Source organism: Vidua macroura, chromosome 2, assembly GCF_024509145.1.
Source record: "Vidua macroura isolate BioBank_ID:100142 chromosome 2, ASM2450914v1, whole genome shotgun sequence".
In the NCBI taxonomy this organism is placed as follows: Eukaryota; Metazoa; Chordata; class Aves; order Passeriformes; family Viduidae; genus Vidua; species Vidua macroura.
The window spans coordinates 63898752-63921641 of NC_071572.1; the positions used below are offsets into that span (position 1 = coordinate 63898752).

Below are 22890 nucleotides of genomic sequence, written 5' to 3' on the forward strand. Positions count from 1 at the left end.
ACACCTTCATGTTTTAGACTTTTTCTGTTCTCTTTAGAAATTTGAAGCATCCCTTAGGTGAATTTGAGAACTTAGTCATTGACAGAGTAAACTTGCCCTGTTTACTGGCCACCTCTGCTCTGAATTCTTAATACTGAGCGCTTGAGTAGCTTAGCATGTGACAATCTCAAATGCTATGTGACACGGTTAACTCTTATTGCTCAATATTATGAGACGATGCGATTTTGTATAAGCCCCTTCAAGTCCTATCACCTTCTCAGGGGCTGGGAGCAAATCCTCAAGATTTATGCTGTTTTGCTTTGTTAGGTGGTAGGAGGAATGTTTGGGATGTACTCCAGGTCTCTGAGAGCAGGATTCTGCATGGCTGAAAGACCTTTTGGTTTGACTACAAACTGGTCCCACACTGCAAAGATATCTGCAAACTGTGTCATCCCTCTTGTTCCCTGCAAATGAAAGGAAGCATTTTGCTATTAATTCACTTTCAACTATACTTAATATGAATAATAACGATCTCATTAAGGGCTGGCAAACCTGTCTATTTTAGAAACTTTTTTTTAACAAGGGATAATTTGAATTTCCATAGATAAATTAGGTGCTAGCCTTGAGTAAGTACAAATTTGTAGATAATTAAAATCAGGATTAGTGGGAGAAGAGGTGAAAAATGGGGGTCAGATGCAAACCATCATGGGTCAGACACCGTCAGTTTTGCTCTTGCATTTTTGTGCTGTTCAAAAAAAGGTTTTTGATTCTGCTGGTTAGAACAAGTTTCTAATAGTTTGGTGAACTGAGCTACTCATTTCTAAACAGGGCCTTATCTCAGTGACAGTGATAAATTCTCTCACTTAACTAAAATTTACAGACTAAAAGGTTTAAATATATACTGAGTGTCCTTCCAGCTTTATGGAAATGCTCCACAGACACCTAAAATAGGTGCAAGGAGTTCAATTTAGTTTAGGAAATATATATATATATTTTTTAAATAGGGGGATCTATTCCTTAATAATGGATAAATTCCTTAATTTGAGATTTCCTTATGGATGGTGCTTTAAGTATTAATGTCTGTTTCTTGTGCTCATTGCCTATCTTATCTTTTGGTAGCCATTTTGTATGTGTGATAAAAAGGGGATTCAGCTTAACTTGCTTTGAAATGGAACTGTTATTCTTGGAGTAAAGTGCTTGAGGTAACATGCAAAATTAATGCAGCTTCATTGTTCAAGGAATGAGATAATCATTTATGAGAAGTACAGGATTTAGAAGTCGTTTCAACCTCAGGCAGATTGCAGTGGTCCCCAGCTTGAGACCTCTTTGTGATGTAGTTAAGGGTAAATGCTGGAAAATGTAAGTTTGCACACTTCTGATTTGAACAATGAAGAGCTTTATTTCTCACTGCTGATTGAGCACCATTCATACAAGTCTGTACCTTATTAATGCACCATTATAATGCTACTGTCAACCTATAGGTATTGAAATTTTTAACAGATCTAATCCTTTTTATGGATCTTTTTTTGTTGCATCAAAAATGATGCGACTTGTAAGTTCTTCAGTGGGAGTTATTTAGTACCATGCAGAAGAGAAGTCTGGTGTAGGGGACCCTCCTGTAGTTTAATCTAGGGGGTTTGGAGGAGTCATCAGAGCCTAGAGAAACTTATCTTGTGCTTTGAGTAACAGAACTTCTAAGTGTTGCTAAAATTGAGCCTAATGTATCACTCTCCACTGCTGGAGCAATGATAACGTAACCTGGAAGTAGCCTTTTAGCAGAAAAAAGTAAAGATCGGTCACAAAATTTCCCAGAAGATACAATAGAGGGAGAGGTCTGATGACAAGCAACTTGGTTGTGTTCTCTGGGTAGAAGTGAGGAATGCCTTCATTCCTTAGGGAGTACTATGGACTAACACGGGATTCAGCCTTTAGGGTCAGCTGAGGTACACGGCTTTGGGACCTCGACTCTAGACCAACTTGATATTCTTTGAATTCTCTGTAATTACAGAGTCCACACACCACCAGTGACTCTTCTGGTAACAAGAGATCAGTGAATTCAAGAGCCATCTTCAATTTTAATTTTTACTGTTTCCCTTTGTGTTAGGTATCCCAGAAGTGCAGAAAGGGGTTTGTTGTAAAAGCATGGTCATGTTCCTCTGAAGACCTCAGGAATATAGCTGGAATTTGGCTGTTTGTTGAAGTTTCTTTTGTTATTTTTAGAACTAGGACATCCATCTGCTGAGATACTGAGACTTTATCCTGTAGCTTGAAGGGAGTAGGGGGCACATAAGTTCCAACAGAGGGTTCATGAACCCCTACAGGAGTGAAAAAATGTAACTGCTGTCTTCCTTTGTGATATCCACAATTTTTATGGCAAAAAGCTCATTTCCATTCTGTTGGAAGAGCCAAACCTTTGCTTTAGTTGTTACTTAAACCCAACTAATGAATCAACCAAAAAAAAACAACCAAGCTGCTGCACCCCTGTTATTGTCCCCTCAGTCTCCCTAATAACTAAAACCCTAAAAACCAAAATGCATTTTGCCACTGTGGTAACATGCAAGTTGAAGATCATTGGAGTGGAGAGGGGGAAAAACCCCATCACCCACAGAGCTTCTAGCAATTCATTTATTTCCTTGTAGGAGAAAGTGAAAAGCTTCCCACAAGATATAGGTGTGGTAAGGAAAACTCAGTGCTCCACTTCATGTTTCCTAGAAGTATCAGTGACCTGGTTCCTACCTCCGACAATACTTCAAGATTTAAGTGGGAATCTTCCCCTACTGTCCTTCAGTTCCCAGTCCATTAGTGTAATGTCTACTGTAGCTGCCAAGTTTCTGCCCCTCATCATTACTTGGCTGTTCAAAAGGAGGGAACTGTGGAGAATTACTGGGTTGCACTTATGGAGATGTGAGCTAAATTCCACTCCTTGTCCAAAAATCAGGAGCAGAAGCTTATGAATAGTAGTTAGCATATACTGATGGACCTGAAGCTTGTCAGAGGCCCTTGAGAGGGGCACCTGGTTAGGGTAGAGCGAGACAAGCAGTTGAAGGTGGGCAGTTGCCATTATCATAGTGCTGTGTTTGAGGGTAACTTGTTCCATGTCTTGCACCCTGAGGATGAGAAAGCTGCATAGGTAGCAGGAAAAAGTGGAAGAACTGCTCTTATGGGAATGGTGATTCAAAGAGGACAGGCTTTTTAGCATGTACACCAATTTCCTCTGCTTCCCGCTGATGCTTTGTAGAGGTATTCTGCAGAAGCAGGGTTACTTCTGGATTAGCTGTGCATTTATGCCCTTGTGGTGACTTCCATATTTACAACTTTGGTGGAAAATAAATAATTATGAATAGCCATTTTTATGTCATTAGAATTACTGGAATCATATGTGGGTATTGGCCTTTTCAGATGTAGCTGAAATGAAGCCAGGGTACAAAACCAGTAAATTAGAACACTTATTTTTCATCACTTGTCTGGAGTTTCCATGTATTGTGCTGTTTACAGCAGTGTGAGAAAATGAGAGTTAGAAACTAACTATATTTCTCTGTGATGGTACAGTTTGCAATAATTTAAGCATAGCCAAAGTTTCCTGCAAATAAAGAAGAGGTTGAGTCTTATGAATTTACTTCTTTTATTTTAAAATTGCTCCTGTGGTTGTTGTAAGTGCTTGGAAAGCAAGATTAGAACATTATTAGAAACTTGTCCCTTGGGGCACATCTTTTATAGTATTACCACTGGGAAAGAGATGGTTGGGAGGGAAGCACTTATACTGAAACAGCAAGGTCAAGAAATATTTTTCTAAGTAATACAGTACTGAATATCCAACCTAGCGGCCCTTCACTGTCACAAAGAAATCCTTTGGTAGGCAGAGTGCCATTCATTTCCAAAGTACCCTCTCACCTCCCTTACTTGTGCACTGGCAGCATTGTTTCCTTTCTAATTTTTCTTAAGGCATTAGGCATAAGAGTCTCCAGCTGAACCTATTCAAACATGGGTGTTCTGGTAAACCTGGATGTACTTTTTGGCTTTTCAGCATTCTCTCCCTGGCCATTTATTGTCACATGGCACCTATGGAGAACTTTCTTCATCTTACTGACAGTCCATACAAAATACATTTTCTCTGTTTTCAGCAGCACTCCAGCTATGAAAGTCTCTAATAGGCTGTAGGATTGAAGAGGAAAGCAGGAAGAGTAGGCTGTGGGGGGAAAGGAGGTGGTGAGACCTGTCCTTTGGTTTCTATGATTCTTTGCTAACTGGGTTAGGTCTTGTAACTTTTTTTGGCTATTGATGTTTCATTAAATCTGCAGAAAAGGTGACTGGGGTTCCACAGAGCTACTGTAATTTCCTACCTGTGGATATAAGGATTGGGATCTGTCTTCTCACTCCAAGTGGTTTTTGTTCTGCGTCTAAGGAAAATCTGTGGGATATGTGCTGGTTTGCAATGGACAATGTGATCCTCATTTTTTTGTTTTACAGTAAAGCATTCCAGCTTTCTGAGATGAAATCCTTTCCTGACAACCTATTTTGGTTTAAATATCTTTCTACATATTGTCTTATTTTCTTTCATGAGGGTTGAAAAATCTTTTTGAAGAAAATTTTTGATTACTTTGCTTATGTAGTTTACTGAACCTTCTGCCCCCAGTCTAGGTGCTGTACAGAAATAGGTATGCTCTCATCAGGTTCTTTCAGGTCTTGTATCTGTGAGGGAGTGTTTTTGCCTTTTCCTTGAAACTTCCTAATACTGAGGTGGTAGAACAGATCAGCACCCCAGAAATATCAAAATAGATGTAGAGTATCTGGGATATCTCTGGGTTTTTTTCCTCCCTCTCCTCAGTGAAAATGTTTTCCAGTTTTAATTATGAGCCCTGGATGTGCATCTTGAGATTTGCAGCATCTGGAGCACGGTGCAATGATTTCTGCTCTGTGAGAGGCATGCAAATAAGCAGCAGCTTAAACTTGCTCCCTTCTGCGTGCAGGCTTTCTCCTCAGCCCATACAAATATCTTTGTATATTGTGTCAGTGTAAGAGACATATTTTCAGACTCCCTTAGCTTTCAAGGCAGAGGGAGGGATTCTCTTAGGGGAAAACTGTCACCAGATGACACAAGGAAAAACAATGCACCACAGCCTTGGTCACAATGAAGAGACTAATTTATTTTCTCTGACTCCAATCCTTTATAGTTCTCAAAAGGTGCCAGTGGATTGGAGGGTGAACATGCCACCTCTCCAACGACACTGGACAAACTACCTGTACATCAAATTTCTCCGCCTCTATGAAAGAATGCAAAACAATAGGTTGTTTACAGAAAGTTGTGTGGGAAAGTTCTCTACAAGAATGTAAACTCAGAAGGCTTTAGAAAACTCTTGAAAATCAGGGCGACAGAAAACCTTACATAACTTCAGTGGTTTGACTTCATGAATTAAATGAGTATTTTCTAATTGGATAAACTCGTGTGAATCACACAGCTACATACGATAGGGGAGGGAAGATTGACACTGAAATGGTTTGTTTATTGCTAAAACCCATAGATAATATTCTTCAAAGTACCAAGTTTTCACTCCCACTTCCCCGTCCTGTCCATCACTTCATATATTGCCGAGGATAGCTCTAAAAGGAACAGCTGTGCCGTCTGCCTCCAAGATTATTTCAGTCCTCACTGTTTTGGGATGAATTTCATAAAGTGTATTGCACATGCAAACATTTAATTGAACAAATGGGAAGCCTCTCCAGTTAAGAAAGCTTGCAAATGACAAGTAGTGTCCAATTTCCATTCTAATGGTTACTCTGGGGCTTTAAAATATGTGTGAATTCATCTAGCAGGGGCTGATGGTATATTGGAGGCAGATGGCTTGGTTCTGCAAAGAAGAAATGTAAGTGGCTTTTATTATAAATCTTATTTTATTTTGGCAAAGGGTTGACACAATAAAGATGTGACTATTACTGAGAGTGCTCTTTAATAATCATACTACCTTATGTTTTCCCTCAAGAATATAGTTAACTGACTAGAAAAAATTATTCTGAATTTTTATTTTTAACTATAACAAACAGTTTAGGAACACCCTTTTCTTCCTCTAGGAACAAGACTGAAGAGTGAGCAGGTGATTAAACAAAAGGCAAACACCAGGCCTTGCAGAACCACTGCAAACTCTGGAAAGGTGTTGGACCTTGTGAGAAATGCAGCCCAACCACGCTCAATATCCTTACCTATCTGAGGACCTTAAGACCAAGCTTAGACCTCAATTTTCCTGTAGATTCTCAGATTATTAAGGTAGTTAGGAAGTGGGGAATCAGAAAATATTTGAAATGTTTCTCTTAAAGCTGTGCTGACAAACTTTGCTTTAAGCTTCAATGTCTTATACATCTTAATGCTCAGAAAAGCTCAGCTGAAGATTTCTCAGTCATTTGGCTGAGTGGGCAGAGACAAGAGTTGCTGAATGCAATGGAGATGAACATGCCTATGGCATGAGTAAAGGGGGAAGGTCTTCAGAATTTTGATAGTGCTTGTCTGAATTTGCTTTCAATGAATGCATGGAACTAGGATGTCTGATGTTGGTTTAGCTGTTTTCTGTGGCTTTGAGACACTTAGGATGCCTTAATGGAATAAAACATGAACAAGTATAAATTTGTCAGTAAACTTAACTGCACAGATCTTGTTAGCAGGAGCAGGAAGGGTGGACACCCCAGGTTTCAATAACAGAGAATGTCTGCATGTTTGCCACGAATTTGGTCAAAGCTGCATGGTCATCACACCTTTCTTCTCCAGGTTTACTGAGGTACATGTCTTCCCTGATATTTTCCCTCCAAAATAAACTCTCATCATTTTGTTTCATCCTAGCTCAGGATTTGGGTGTATGTATGGATTTTTGTGGATTCTGATTGTAAAAATGTTACTTGGACGGTTTACTGAGCGCTCTATTTGGGAAGTTGTGAACAACAACTGAGCTCTGGAGTTCCTTTTAAATCTATCATAAAAATAAAATTAAATGAGAAGAGAGAACTAAATGTGCTACCTACCCTGGGGACCAGCACTTGACATTCAATACAAAGAAGACTGGAATTAAATCCTAAAAGCTGCAGTAACTATTGATAACCCCACAACAGCTACACACAACCTCCAAATAATAATTATTCAGTATAAAGTCTGGGCTTATGTGTTTGAATTTGTATACTAATGAATACTTGCATATATCTTAAATAGTAAAATATTATTGTCAGGGCTTCTTTTATAAGAACAGACTGGATTATTGAGTCTTCAAGTGGCATTTTTTCATTGTTACTTGAGACAAGTTTTACTAGAAAAGAAGACAGACAATGAAACCTTGACAGACTCCTTAACTGGGGTAGTTTTGGCAGACACCAAACTAGTGTTCATAAGCCTTCTCAGTAGTTCTTTTTCTAACTGTAATAAGCAGGTATTGACTTTGTTGTAATCAGCATCAAGATTCATTGACCGGAGAAGTAAACAGTGGTGAGAGCAAAGCCAGGGTCAATACAATCCTTAAGGGGTGGTTAATCTCTGTGGGCTGAAAAGGAACTCAGTATTGGTAGTATTACATGATTCCAGTGTAAAAATTACTTTTATATGCATACACAAAGGATAAGAGGAAGGATAATCCAGAAATGTAATGTAGTTATTTCAATGGACCCTGTGTGTAGCATTCAGGTAATAAAAATTGATTATTTTACTACTAATAATATTCTACATGTAATTCTTTCTTGTGGTACAGTCTGAATTTGGATCAAAAGCAAACGAAGGCTCTGAGACAGGGTGACAAGTAGATGACACTGCCCAAGTGTTTTTCCCACTGGGTGGGCATAACCCTGACTATTGCTAAATATTGTCCTCTTAATGCAGCAGACTGTTGGAGTTGCTGTCATTGCTCACTGCAGAGTTACTAAGTGCTTGCTTCTTCTCAGGCTTGAGAGCCACAGTTCTTACAGCAAGGCAAGATCTACCTTAAAGCTGGCTGGTAAACTGGTCTGTGCAGACCAGGTCTTCTGGTCAGTCTTCCTAAACAATTTCCTGACTTTTAACTGAGCCATGGTTTTGAACAGTGCATGTTTTTTTGACATCTTGCTCCCTGCTTGTCCCTCCCATGGCCTCTGTTCAGTTCTTCTTCTCTGGTCCATCTCTATCTCAGCTTGGGTAGAAATCTTAGAAACTAGCTTACTTGATGGCTATTCCATAGTTTTGAATATCATGCCTTTTGAAAACAATGGTCAACTTTTGGAGAACTTATTTTGGAGAACTTATTTTGGATGGGCTCTTGCAATTCATGATTTGTACAGTACAGCAGTAATACTGCACAAAAGAACCATGGGGTCAGAGGGATGCCAAATAACTGCTTATGAATGTCTGCAAAATGAGAAGTCTTGCCATTGTCCTAGGGAGGTCAGTGGTCTGAGGGGTGCTTCTGGGCTTCAGAAACAAAAGCAAAGCCATTTTGAGAGCTTCCCTGTAGCAATTTCCCTGCTGCCTGTGTTTGAAATGGGATTTCCCTTCTGATGAAGCACCCTGCCAGCCCTGCTGCTGTGGTTCATGAGTTGCACTTCTTGATGTGCTTTCTGAGGGAATATTGTTAGCTCCTAGATAGCTAGGTAAAGATGGCTTTTCACTAGAAAACAAAAATGGTTGTTCCTGATTTGTGATTTGTTATTCCTCTTGTATGGATATAGCAGCTTAAAGTTTCACTAATTCACTTGGGGAGTAGAAATAAAGTTGTGTGACTTGGGAACCTGCTCAAGCACACTGGATAACAGGCAGGGAACAGTAAAAGTGAACAAGCTCGCAGGCAAACCCTTAGGGTGAATTTCCTTCATATAAATTATTCAGTGAGCAATTTGCAAACAGCAAAGATATTTGTAGAAAATGGATTTGGTTTTGAATGACTCAATAAAGTAAAAATAAGTTTGGACCACTGGCTCACTTAAAAAAGTAAGTGGACTGACTCTTTTCTCTCAGGATAGTCTGCAAGTTTCAAAATTCACATGTGTTGGAATCTTGGATGCTGAGAATTTTAAACTTTCTGTGCTGAGAGGCACAGACCCACAAGAGAGCACTGCATTTGACCTGAGGCTGTGGAGAAGACTTCCAAAATTGATTAATAGCACTGGGATTACAGGTGTGTAGTTGGTTAGAAGTGTGTAATATCACAGTGTGGGAAACTTAGAGTTTGGGGTTTTAGAATATAGAAATAAATATGAATAAATATGAGGTTTTAGGGCAGAGGCAGAGATTTTCCTAAAATGAAATCCAATATTGAGAAGTGCAAAGAAAGAGGGTGCTGCTATTTATCTAGATGTATGTTAGAAACAACTTTAGCTAGATAAAAACCCATTAAATAATGGAACATTTCCATCCAGAATTAATAGAGCTGAAAAACAGGAGCTGCACAATTGTGGTTAACTTTATTAAACCTGGGGTTTCAAACAGTTTTGTTAAAAACAGGAAGAGAAGGAATGATACTTCTGCAAAATATTGAAGGCTTTTGGTGTTGTTTTTAAATTTTTTTTTTAAAGAGAGGGGATTGCTTTTTTTCATGTAGCTCTTTGAAGTAGTTTCCTGACACTCTGTAGACATGGGATTGTATCCCAAAATGAAGAAAAAACCCAAAAAAACCCATAAAACACGTTTTATCTACTATCATGTTAGGGTTTCTTTTGTCTGACATCTCTATTTAATAGCAATAATGATAACCTCTCACAATTTCTACAGAAATTGGGCAATTCCTCTTTCCTGAGATAGAATTAATTGTATTTTATGCAAGGAAAAATTGAGCATAATAGTGATCTGCTAAAACACCCACTTTTAGAGAATTCCAACATTAAGGAGTAGATAGATGTATTATTGACAAGAAAAATATTTAAATAGAAAATATTTAAAAGAATTTGATAGAAAATATTTTAAAAGCCTTATGTAAAAAACTTCCTAGGTAGGAAACTGTACTGCAAGTACTCATTGCTATGTGTGCATATTGTGAGTGCTATAAATTGTGAAATGTGTGCCCTCTTAATCTGTCATGAGAATATTGATTTGTCAAAAATTGATTGGCAGCCCATCACAGATTCATGCATCTACTTTTTGCCACGGACTTGTAACACAGTTTTGTTTGAAAGATTCTTGCACAATCCAAGTTTCTTTTTTTCTGTAATACAAATGAGACTAAGATATGTATAACCTGGTAAAAGGGAAGAAATGCTTTTCCTAAAGCCCAGTATTTCAGTGCAAAGTGTTCATTTGTCCCAGGAGCTACTTGCTGGAGATATTGTTGCTGTTAGCACTGAATGGATGTTCAATTTCCAGGCTCACAGCAATGGAGCTAAAGAATGTTGCACCAGCATGACTGTGTGAGTCAGACACGTGGCACTGGACTAACAAATTCATGTGCTGAGCTCAATGTTAATCAGCTTCTACTCTGTGAATTCCTCACATTTGCTTTTAAATACTTACTATCCGTTTTTTGTAAAGAGCAGATGTGCACTTCCAACATATGGTGCAATCAGAGGAGTCCAGAGGACAGTAGAGTACACATTGCCCATATTTTATTAGGGTTTGCTGCATACTGATAGCACATAGAGCAGCTCTCTCAACTTTTCTGTCTGTTTCTTTGGAATGCCCCATCTCTTTTCTTGCAAATTACAGTTAGAAGTTGGTAACAGTTTCACATTACTTCCATTTGCCAGAAACTTTGTTCTTTTCAGTTTTCCCCTATCTGTGTTCTTCGTGATACAAATTCAGCAGCTGTAGATACTTTTCTGCCTGTCTCTGTTCCTTGTTTTAACTTTTGAAACTATGTAAGACCTTTTTTATTTTTTCCTGTGTGAAACCCAGAAATAATTTTATGGTGTTAAGGTCTCTTGGAAGGATAGATTTATCTCACTTCTGAGTTTCCTTAAGGGACTGAGGGCAGGCTAAGGGTATTGTAAGTCTTGTAAGAGCCCTGTTGTCTGAATTCAGCTTTGCTGTACTTTGGTGGCAGCAGTCAGTACCAAAGTGGGTAAGATGTGTTGCCCACGTTGCAGGCTGTGTTTATAGTATATTAAAACTAATTCTGGATCCTTTAGGCACATATACCTCCTGTTCTGCCTGCAGGCTAAAATGTCATCCAAGCATTTATTTTCTTTTTAGGTTATCCACATCAGAGGCTGATCAGAATTTTGCCCTTGCTAACTTGTCTTTGTGGCTTCCTCCTGTGCCCTTCACAGTGAGAAAAGCAGTGCAAATTTGTTCTCATCCTGAGGCAACATTCACCTGGGTATGTCTCTCTTCTCCTGATCCAAGGTCTTGGAATAAGAAGTCTTCATTAGGGCTTGGAGGTTGGAGAAGGTTTTCACTGCAGAACTCTCTCATTGTTCAATCAAAAAAAGTGGCCATAAGTCAAAAAAAGCTTAGTTAAAGTTGAAAAATAATCCTTGTTTCTATGGAGCTTTGATTATGCCACGTATTTGCTCTTCACAGATACTGAGCACTCCAAATACTGTTGGCAAATGATGTAAATGATGTTGGCAATGCTGTCTGATCAGAAAGCTTCTGAATAATGATACTGTAAACACATGGAAACTCAGTAAAAAGATTGTTTGCAGAGTCTCACATGTGGGCATTGCCAAATGCTGGGGCTAAATGAAAATAACTGGCAGCTGCATGCAGAGCTGTTTCCTTATCATAAACATATGGACAGAGTTCCCAGAGGAGACTAGAATAGAGTTTGTCAGGGTTTGAGATGACCTTGCTGATTTCCACTTGGGAAAGTGGATCTGGTTGGGCTTCTCTGCCCCTCTTCTACTTTGTTCCCACTTGCCTCAGAGGGTTAAGCTGAGGGGACCAGAGAATTGTGTATCATGACTTGTTGCTCTCTTGGTGGGACTGTAGGAGGTCAAAAAGATAAGACTGCCTGCAAAGCTCCTTCTGCAATGCCTGTGCACTGCTGTCTGTTCTCTGTGTGCCTCAGCACTTGGCTCTTACAAGCACTAAACAGCTGTGACAGACTGATGAGCAACCTGTGGGCAAAGGCTGGTAACTAAACTCCTGCCCTGGGGCTTCTGCTCATACAAGTTTGGAACTGGAAGAATAATAGCAGAGACTCCAGGCTCTTGTGTGTTCCCCACCCCCCAACTTATGCATTGTCTTTGAAACACTGAAAAGGGATTTCTGGGGCCTTGTCTGAAACATGATTTCCCTCCTGTCCATTACTCAGGTACTGCTATTATATGTGTATCAATTTTCATCTTTCTTTCTTTTTTGTAAACCCCCTTTTATCATTGGGTATTTCTGCCTGTCTCTTCTTATAGGTGTGTGGTGGGAACCAACTAGCCTTTTGTTTTCTGCAGATGGAAGGAATATGACACCTATGTACTTTTCTGGTATGTTACCAAAATTAACATATTTCCTTCTCTGCCTCTTCCCCAGCATTAGAAGAGTGATGGGTGTAATTTGCCTTGGTTCTTTAAATCTGTGTCAGGAGGCATCAGGGAGAAGTATATAACTGCATGTTCTGCAATGGCACAAAGCTGAGAGAAAAGCTGCAAGGGTAATGTTCTTTCCTTAATCTAATAATGTTCCTTGTTCAGTATTAGTAGAAAATTACTCTTTCTGCATTCCTTCATGTTGCTCTGTAATAAACAACAGCATAATACTGAAAATATGAAGTAATTTAGTAAGTTCAGGTTTTGTTGCAGATAATGGATAACTATGCACAGGAGTATAATAAGTCTTGAATGACAGTTTTATTTGATTACCAAGCCTGAATGCAATGTTCCATGGCACTGCTTTTCTGTAACACCCTGTCATGCTGTAGGAAGTCTGATTGCCCTCAGATCTGGTTCAGCAGTTCTCATTCTGTGGCCTCCTGTCTCATCAAATCTGACAGACTATGCTCCAGCAGTGCTTGAGTGGAACCTCTGGAGAAGATTTATGTGGGATAGTGGGAAGTCCTTGTGGCTCAAACCTATCATCCCCACCTAGTCCAAACTGAAACAAAGTCTCAGAGATAGTGCAAAGGAAGTTAAGGTTTGATGCAGTTTCCATTTTCATGTGTGGTGTACTGCTCAGACTTGTGCCAAATATTGAGCCATTAAAATAGGTTCTGTAGTTCCACTTTTTTTCTTTTTTATTAAATTAAAGTTTTTTTCAGGTATCATTGCATTGTCCCTTGGCTTCATTGTAATGATCAGTGAAATTGTTTCTAATGGAGTAGAAAGATGGCAAAGTACTTTGCTGTTTCTTTTAGAAAGTCACAATTATTTAATAATTATTTCTCAGACACTGATAGGCAGGTGGAATGTGTTCCTTCTCTTGTGCCCATTTTTTCCATTCAGCCTCAAAGCCACCGTGCTACTTTGGCAGGGTGGCTTTGAGCAAAACAAGAAGACATTTGCCAGCTTTCCAATGAAGCACTGACACTGTCCTTTAATCCTGCCCTGAGAGAAGTCATGGTATTTTGCTTTTGCTAAATAGGAGGTGGCCAAATGTTGTGACATTTTGTGATGTGTGGGAGCTGGGAATGAGATTTTGTCCTTAGGCACTGAAATTAGTTAACTGTTACATCTGTTTTGCAGTCAATACAGTTCAGTCCAGGTTTACTGAACACCCTATGGGTGTGGAAGGGGTTGCACTTCAGGTAGTTGGCTCTTTGTGGAGATTGCCAATTTTAACAAAGATCGTGTTGCACATGGTTACTTTCTTGGGTTTCTTCACAATTTCCTGGTTTCAATTTTTAGATTTTTTTGGTAAAAGTTGTTTTTTTTTGTTTTGTTTGGTTTTTTTTTTTGGGGGGGGGGGGTTTGTGTGGTTTTTTTTTTCGTTTTTTGGTTTTTTTTTTTTTTTATTCCTACATTTACACATATTTTAAGGATGTATAAAGTTAAATGGGTTTCCAGTTATGTTTTTGATTTTTTTTTCCTTATACCTCTCTGACAGAGATCCTGGGACAGGAGGAACTATTTCTCAATTATAAGATAAATTGCTGGAATGCTCTGTGCTAAAGATTGAAGCTGTATAAAACTACTTTGCTGGGACACCACAAGGACATAGAACTTGCTCTTTGCTAGTTCCAGAGAGAAAGATTTGAGGCTGGAGAGGTCATTTGCATATGCTCTTAACACCACTGTCAACTCATAAGACTGCAGTAAAAACAGCATTGCATTAGGATCACGTTTTTCAAAATGTGCTGTAAATGGTCAAAATAGAGACTTCTCTGTATCCCAACCAGTGGATATAATTTATTTTGACTTTCAAAAGGCTTTTGTTATACACATTCATAGAAGATGGCTGAGAATTTTTGGGTAAAGTGTGAGAGGAGGGGGCCCTTTGAGAGAAGGAACAAAGGCTGAGAATAAATAGCTAATTCTCAGTTTGGAGGGAGGTTAATAGTGGGGCAGACCAGCTAAGATCTTGAAAGGAGTACTGGGAGATCAGAGAAGCTGTTTTAGAGAGTCCATCACCTACTCTTTAACATCTCATTCACCACTGAAACTAACTTACACTTCTAAGGAAACTTCTTTTGTCTCCCTAATTAGTCTGAATGTTAAAAAGCAGCTGGAACTTCTGCAGCTAAACTGAGGCCAAGTAGATGAATATTGAAGTTTCAGGGTCCTATGAAGGCAGTATAAATACTATGTGATGAGGACACTTGTTAGGCAGAGCTCCTGCCTTCTCTCAACGCTTGTAAAGAGAATGCAAGTTTGTAGGATTTGATTCATGTTTTACAATTCTAGAAAAGGCACTTAATAGGGAAAACCGACTAAACTTTTTGTTTCTCTTTGAAGAAGGTGTTCCTATACTGTTAGGCCCAGTAACATCTCTTTGACAGACACCAGCTGTTATATTGTGTGTTTTACTGGTTGATTTATTTAGATCACATCAGTGCATTGAGCAGCCAGTGAGGGGACCAGTAATATGCAGCCTGTGGATACAGAATGCAGATGAGAATTTTGCTTTAAGGAGCTGTAAGTCAACATGAAAAAAGGAAGAGCATCACCTTTTTTTATCTACTTCTGTGTATTTCTCTAATGAGGGTCATTTTTGCAGAATGCTGTGTTTGGATTATGCATGTCATGTGTTTGAGGAGAGGAGATAAGGACTGGAATGAAGTAAGGAATAGAACCTGTTTTACTTCTGGTCCCTTTAGATTTGAATAATACTTATTAAGTTTTTGGCCCCAATTCACTTGGCAGGATGAGCTCTCTATACTAAGGCTATGTGCTATATATACCTCAATGTCCTTATTTGCAACGAGCTATTCATGTACTACAGTTGAGTAAATAATACACAATCAGTGATTCATCCTGCAAATATAATCTTGTTTTTCTCCTTTGGAAAATCCACGAGCAGCAGTAAAGTCATCTTGGCACCAAGATCTGTTTAAGTGCAACAGTTGTTTTTTGCCAATAAGTGCCTTAAATTATTTTTTTCAACAGTATCTGCTAGTGTGAATCAGTGGCATAAACATATTGAAAAGTGAATGTAAAAGAGGTCCATGTGGTCAAAGGAAGTCTTCTGTGTATTTTGAGACTTAAATATATATATATATGTATTAAAATTTTGTATGTAGTATTCACTCAGATCTTAACTCATTGCTCTTTTACTCAGGGGAGTTGCTGAAGTTATCACATCTGCAAGCTTGAAATACATGCTCTTTACTGACCACAGTTTACGTTTTTTTCAATAGATGCTATAGTGAAAGGAACCTGAATATGAAGAACTTGGCCTTCAAAATAGCTGCTTGAAAATGTGGTGATTTTTGGTAATATGCTGCCTAAATTAAAACATGCTTTGGGAATGGCATTTTTTTTTTAATCTAACCTGTGTATTTTTGGTCAGAAACTGTATCCAGAATGCAGCCAATTAGAGATTGCCCTGATGATGTAATGGCCACTGGTTGCCTGAGGAGAAAGTAGGTGGAGGTGACAGACCACTGCAGGTCTCCACTCTATTCCCTGCATTTCATCACGGCTTTTAATCAGCTTGCTCTCTCCACCTTTTCTCTCAGAACATCAAACTGATTTTGGAAAAAAAAAAAGTGTTAAGCCAGAAAGAGAAATCCATTCTTTGTTCTTGAAAAGGTGACAGTGAGTACAGACATGATCCCCTGTGCAAGTGCAGGTAGAATTTCTCTAACATGGCCAGATTTGTCTATAGTTAATAATGTGATGGGGGCAGGTCATGGCTAAACTGTGTCCAAGTCACTTCAAGGGATTAAATTGTGCCCACTGAAACAAAGTGCAGAGCTTGCCCAGAGGAGGCAGGATATGGCCCTGAGTGATGGAGGAGTTGGTATTACATGTGAGAATGTCAGGCAGAAAGCCACTGGACCATTAAGTGTTAATTTTTTTTCCAGCTGGATTTAATGAGTTAAGTCCTGTGTCTAGGACCTAATGGACTCCTTTTCCTCCTTTGGGTGTTGGGTGTATGAGGTGGATGTGTAATAGGTACAAACAGCACTCACAGAGGTAAAGACAGCAAGCTTTTATTTATTTGGGTCCATCCTTAAGCAATGGATGAAAGTATCCATAAGCATGGAGAGAAAAAATAGGATATTCAACAAATACTGTCCTTTCAATTAAGCAACCTTTCAATTAGGCTGACTTTGAGCTTAATTGTTAAATTTCCTTATGACTCTGACTTCAAGTCACCTTCTGTTACTTTCCCTTGGTTCTGTTGCATGTAGATGCAGTATTTTGTGCTAGAATGGCCGAAGAGTCTGCTAAGACCATCTGATTTGTATTAGAGAGTTGACACACGTCAGAATACTAAATTGTGTCTTTGGTGCCAGTAATCTACACAACCCAATGCTGTGGCTGCATTAAATTGCTATGATTTTTGACAGAAGAGACCTTGTTTGCATAAATCCCTTGAATACCGATGGGAGTGTGATTACAGCTTTAACAAAGGGAGAGGTTGAATACAAATTTGGAAGGGCCAGAGTGTTTAGTATCTCATTGTTTTCATCAGAATTCTAAATCTTATTCATTCTGGTGACTCTGATCTTTATATCAATGCACAAAAAGAGAAGAATAGAGGAGCAGAAAGACTCTTCCCTTTTGCCTGAAACACTGATTTTGTTATCGTGTTACCAATGAGGGTCCATTTGGGATATTATTCAAGCACAGAGATCAGTGCTAGCCTTTTGTAAGAGCCCTTAAATGTTTGGAATATGTTTGCCCTTGAGGGAGATAACCTACTGCAAAAAAGTTAGATTCAAAAGAGGAGATAAAGAAGGTGGGATTTTGCTTTGCACATTGATGCTTGCTGGCAGAGCAGTTCTGCCTTAAGCTTAAAGCTACCTGCTTTCTTTTGTAGCCTTCTATACTTAATAGCTGGGTTCTGTTTTCTATGTCAAGTTTTGTTCATGAAACAAATTGGCAATTAGCCACCAGCTGAGGCAACAAAGCGTATTTGTTTGGGATTAAATGTGGTGATCGGGATGTGTCTTGCTATTTGGTTTCTTTTGAGATCAAAAATACCAGACATGTGGGCTTTTTAACCAAATAAGTGAAACAGACTGCATATTACACTGTGAATACCCATTCAGTTTTATTTTCTACGTCCCTTATTGACTCTTGTTGCTTCAGGGGTGGTGGGGTGCCTTCCAGACAGACCTAGGCAAACCTGAGATGTGGGCCCACAAGAGCTTCATGAGGTTCAACAAGACCAAGAGCCAGGTGCTACACCTGGGTTGGGGCAATCTCAGACATGAGCACAGACTGGTTGGGGAATTGAGAGCAGCCCTGTGGAGAAGGACTAGGGTCTTTTAATGGATAAAATTCTGGCCATGAGCCAACACTCTGTGCTCACAGCCTAGAAAGTGAACCACATCCTGGGCAGTATCAAAGGCAGCATGGCCAGCAGTTGTAGGAAGGTGATGTTCCCCTCTACTCTGTCATTGTGAGGACCTCACCTGGAGAACTGCATCCAGCTCTGGGGTCCTCAGCACAAGAAAGATTGGAGTGAGCCCAGAGGAGGGCTGGATGGTCAGAGGGGTGGAGCACCTCTCCTGTGAAGAGAGACAGAGTTGGGATTGCTCAATCTGGAGAAGAGGTAGTTCCAAGGAGATATTGTGGCCTTCCAGTACCTAGAGGGGGCTCCATAAAAAAGAGGGAGAACAACTTTTTACATGTGCATATAGTGAGAAGACAAGGGGAAATGGTTTTAAACTAAAAGAGGGGAAATTTAGACTAGATGTTAGAAAGAAGTTCTTTAATCTGATGGTCATGAGGCACTGGCAGAAGTTGCCCAAAGAACTGTTCCATGTACCATATAGGTACAGAATTTAGACGCCCTTTTCTAGTTCTGATCATTGTTTGCATAAAGTTGTTTAAGAACTGTCCTGAATACCTGGAATGTTCCATATGCAAAATTACTCTCCATATAGGCAGTGTAATGGTGTACTTAATCATGAGTACATAAACCTACTGGCATAGATTTTTCCCATGGACTTCCGCAAATCGACTGGGTCAATTTCTGTCTTTTTTCCCTGCTTATCTTCCTTCTCCACCTTTCCAAGCTAGAAGAGCTGCCAACAAAGAACATTTCTTCTTAAAGGAATAAGATCTGAGTAATTAAAATAACCTTTTTAAGGATTGCCATGGGTCATTAAATAGCGCTGTAGAGAAAACTGAAATATAAATAGCATTATTGGTTTTGTGCTTTTATCAATACATACTGCCTCAGAAGTGAGCACTTTAGGTCATCAGTTTTGACAGTCCCAAAGAAACAGTTGTTAAGCCAATGCTCCTAATCAATAATGTGGGGTTTTTAAGTATACATCTTTATTTTAGTTACCTTTTTTTGTGCCAAGTGTATGGACTGCCATAGGTAGAAGCTCATATTCTGCAAAGGAGATACAAATACTATTGATATTATCCAGTTCCTCTAGTGAATGTACTGCTCTGTACTTTCATATTTTCTCCAGCACCATAAATGCTACCAGGGGGTCATAAGCACAGGAACAAGAATACTTGCAATGCCAATTGCCAGTCTAACAGCAGGGTGCAGTTGTGTTATGTTGTCCAGTGTTTTTTTTGTCACAGCACTGACAAAGATGGATACTTCAGCAGTGCTCCTGTGGGCTCCAGCTGATGCAGAGGGGCCTAAATGAGTATGGGCAATGTAAAGGACTGGAGTGTGGGTGCGTGTGATCCATGTGTGTAGGAGTGACAGAAGGCCATAGGAGTAGAGGGAGCTGAGGAGAACAGCCCTGCATTTACCTACCTTGCCAGCTCCTTAGTACCAAAATCCTGTTGTCCTTGGGTGCCCTTGCAGCTGTGGAAGAAGCTGGTCTGCAGCACTGTGCTGTGACCACTCTTTGTGGTTGCACAGGTTACATGACTGCAGTTTGACACAACAGCAGTTGCCCTCACTGGTTGCAGGAAGATGACAGATTGCTGTCCAAATATTCCACTGGATTAACCCAAGAGTACTGTTAGAGTTATTCTGTGTGATAATTCAAATCAGAGTGATCTTTGAAACTATTCTTGTTCTTCTTTTTTGCTTTCCAAATAGAATTATATTTGTAACAAAGGAAGTGTTGGTATCCCCTGTTATATTTAAAAAAAAGAAGTTAAAAAGATTAGGAATATTGAAGTACTCAATGTCTTGCTGCTCAATTAGTGCTGTCTTTTCTCAGATTACTTCAGAATTAAGATGATGCTGTTTCTAAATTACTTTCAACTTTACTGGAGTTAGTAAAACTGGAGTTTTAGACATATTTAAGCTGGATATCAGCTATTTGCAAGTTCCTAGTTTTGACGTTCTTGCTATACAGTGACATGGCTAAAATGGAAATATCTGGGGTTTATTCTGATTCCCAGTAGACCACTTATGCCCCTAACATGCTGTCACCTATTTCATATCTTGGCTCTTATCTGGGGCTCTCTAAGCAATTAGTCAGGAACCACTTAAAGGAAGTCAGTGAAAACTTGCCACAGTCCTTTATCATATGTTGGCTTGAGTAGCACTCATTTGTGAAGGGAATTCTCCTCTTCTTCACATTTTATTTGCTTTAATAGGAATTAGAACCATGAATATCATGTGAAGCCTAGATCCTAACACAAATAAATGAAGGCCCCATGGCCAGCATTCATTCCTCTCTCATCTTCTTCCATCTTCATAGTATGCAGCATAACACCTTCCACAAACCTGATTAATACTCAGATTTTGAAAGCTGAATCTTGCAGATTTTCAGCTCTATGCTCAACAAAAACAAAACAAACAAAATATATTTATTAAAAAAAATCAAACCAAATGAAGCATCTTGAAATTCTAAAGCACTGCTACCGGTAGCCAAAAGTAGCCAAATGATGGGCATCAATATTTACCTTGCTACAGACTGGTGTTGTCTGTAGGCAGAATGTAATTAGTGATTAATGAATTTTTCTTGTGTGCAGAGACTCGGATTGCCTGAATATATGGAGGTTAATCATGGGAGATATTGAAATAAATAAACAAAAAAAATAGTGTACAATCATCACCACTGTTTCAGAAAACGAATGGGACAAATGAATGTGCTAGATTTTTTCAAATTCTAGGTTGTTGATTATTACATTTAATGGCATACTTGTTTCACCTTGTTACTGCATTTTATGGAGCAGTACTTTTAATAGGGAGTAAATATATAGCAAACATTCTGTAACTTGAATTAGTTTTGATTTGAAATGTTGCTTGTATAAGCCCCTGTTGATAGGCATGAAAGCAGATATTTATTTTCCATTTGTTTGATGAAATCAATGGACTTGAGGAATGTGGTTCAGGTCAAAACTTGACCATTGTGTCCAAGCCAAGTGTGAAGCATGATATGGCTTGAAAATCAGCAGTGGAGAGAAAACATGACTGGGGGTTTGCCTTGCAGGGTCCCTGCTCTATTAGTGTTTCTCACTTATTTGATTTTTGTTTTCCATGTGAGAGCTTGCAGAGGGGCACATCTTGCCAACTTCTTGACAGGGCTTTTGCCTGCTCCCTCTGTGGACTGAAGATATGCATCTGGCCCAATTCCCATTAGCTAATGGGAAAAAAGAAATGCTGTCTGTGGGTTTCAGCTCTGATAATTCAGGTTCTGAGTGCCTGTCTGAATTCAGTAGTTACCTTCCCAGTTCTGGATCTCTGGGACTAGGGTCTTTCCACGGAAGCCATCATCTGCTTTGGCTCGTACTCAACTTACACTGAATTGCATGAGACCAGCAGGGAGAGTGGGAGAGCTATGAAAACCTACTTACACAGGAGGTAATATTTCCTTCTTCCTTTCCTTGTGGAAGGAAATATTGTCCTCTCTTTGCAAGCATCTTGAAAAGCCTTGGGAAAGACCTTGCAAATGTTGGCTTTGTCTTCTGTGATGAGGAGCAGGAAAAAGGAGGGGAAGGAAGCTGTCCTTTGCTCTGACTGTTGGAGGGGAAACACAGCTTATAAATAATGAAACACTGTGCACTTACATGAGGTGTGACATAAACACCTTTCTCTGCCTATCTTGCAGGTGAACAGCTTTGTGGATTTTTGTTTTACTCCTAAGGAAAAATGGGGGGAAAGACCTGTAGAGATGCTGAGACTATAGAACAGCCTTCACACCTTGTGGCAAATAGTTATGGCTATAGACACTTCAGGTTTCACAAAGGCTGTGTCATTTCTTGCTGACATGTGGCACAGCTATCGTTTCTCTGCTTGGGCAGGGCTGTCTCATCAATCAGTGCCTGTGCTGCTTGCCCAGGCTGGGAAAAACATATTGTAATAATGACAATAATAATAGCAATCAAAATAAAAGGGCTGCTAGAGGAGCATGATGGGCCCTCCTGTTGAGAATGCATTGTAAACATATTGACAAATGGAAATGTACTTCAGTCCATTTAGTGCTCTGTTTCCTTGAATACATTTTGATGATATAGGACTGCCATGTATTGTGTGGAGTGGAGAGTTGCTTCATGTTTTGTTCCATTTACGTGTGCTGTAATTATGAAGTGGAAATGGAATTTCAAGTTGTCTCTCACCTGGGGTATGAATCTTCTTCTCAGTGCAGCTGAATGCATACATGCTTGTTTTCACAGCACCAACAAACAACTACATTAAAAGAGTGTTAAGGCTGTGAAATAAGTGTGGAGATTAAGAGATAAAGAGTGAATCTCCAGCCCAGTGGTGTGCGCTTTAAAGGAATATCAGGCTACTGAACCACACTCCTCTGCTACTCAGCAGAAGTTTAATACGTGGGGGTATGTTTCTGTACTTATTTCATTACTTGAATTACTATTACATTCCCTGGTATTTAAAGTCCTATGTCAGCTGGTACTGGTGGGCTGGTGCTTCTCTGGATATATTCTATGCTTTTTTATTCATGGAAATGACAGAAAGCAAATACCATTATGAAACGACAGGGATGTGTCAGCAGTGGCTGCCATGCATAAGAAACACTTGTAAATTTATTCATATGAGCTTGTACTTGATATGTATTTACACTGTATAGTTATATACAGCTAATCAATTTATGTAATTGACTATTGTCAATCATATATTTGTGTGTAAAAAAATACATGCTCTTTACCGACCACAGTTTAGGTTTTTTTTCAATAGATTCTATAGTGAAAGGAACCTGAATATGAAGAACTTGGCCTTCAAAATAGCTGCTTGAAAATGTGGTGATTTTTATCCAAGAAATTTAAATTTAAAGTAACCTTTAAAGTACCGTTCTAGTTAATGCAACTCTCAGAATTCTGTCTGGAGTTGTTGCTGTTCACTGCACATGTGGTATTGTGTGTACAACTCCAGTGGTATTTGGAAGATCCTGGTTTAAAAAAATTGAATTAAGTATTTGCCTTCTCTTGTGAAGCTACTAGTGCAAATTGCTGTATTTCTATCATATGGAAGTCTTTCAAGTACAGTTTCACAAATGGAAAAATAGTATAGCATTGTAAATTAGGCATGTTTTGACAACTGCTTTTGGGTTT

The 22890-nt window shown here is 39.2% G+C and overlaps 1 protein-coding gene across 3 annotated transcripts in view; it reads left to right on the plus strand.

Moving 5' to 3' along the window:
* Positions 1 to 22890, plus strand: part of ZPLD1 (zona pellucida like domain containing 1) — an 81021-nt gene that overhangs the window by 971 nt on the left and 57160 nt on the right. The window contains exon 1 of one of the 3 annotated variants that reach the window (XM_053971900.1): positions 12450 to 12497. The exons of the other annotated variants lie outside the window; for them this stretch is intronic. The gene's annotated coding sequence lies outside the window, so the exon portion shown is untranslated. Of the gene's footprint in view, positions 1 to 12449; positions 12498 to 22890 lie in introns of those variants that run through there. 3 annotated transcript variants of the gene reach the window in all.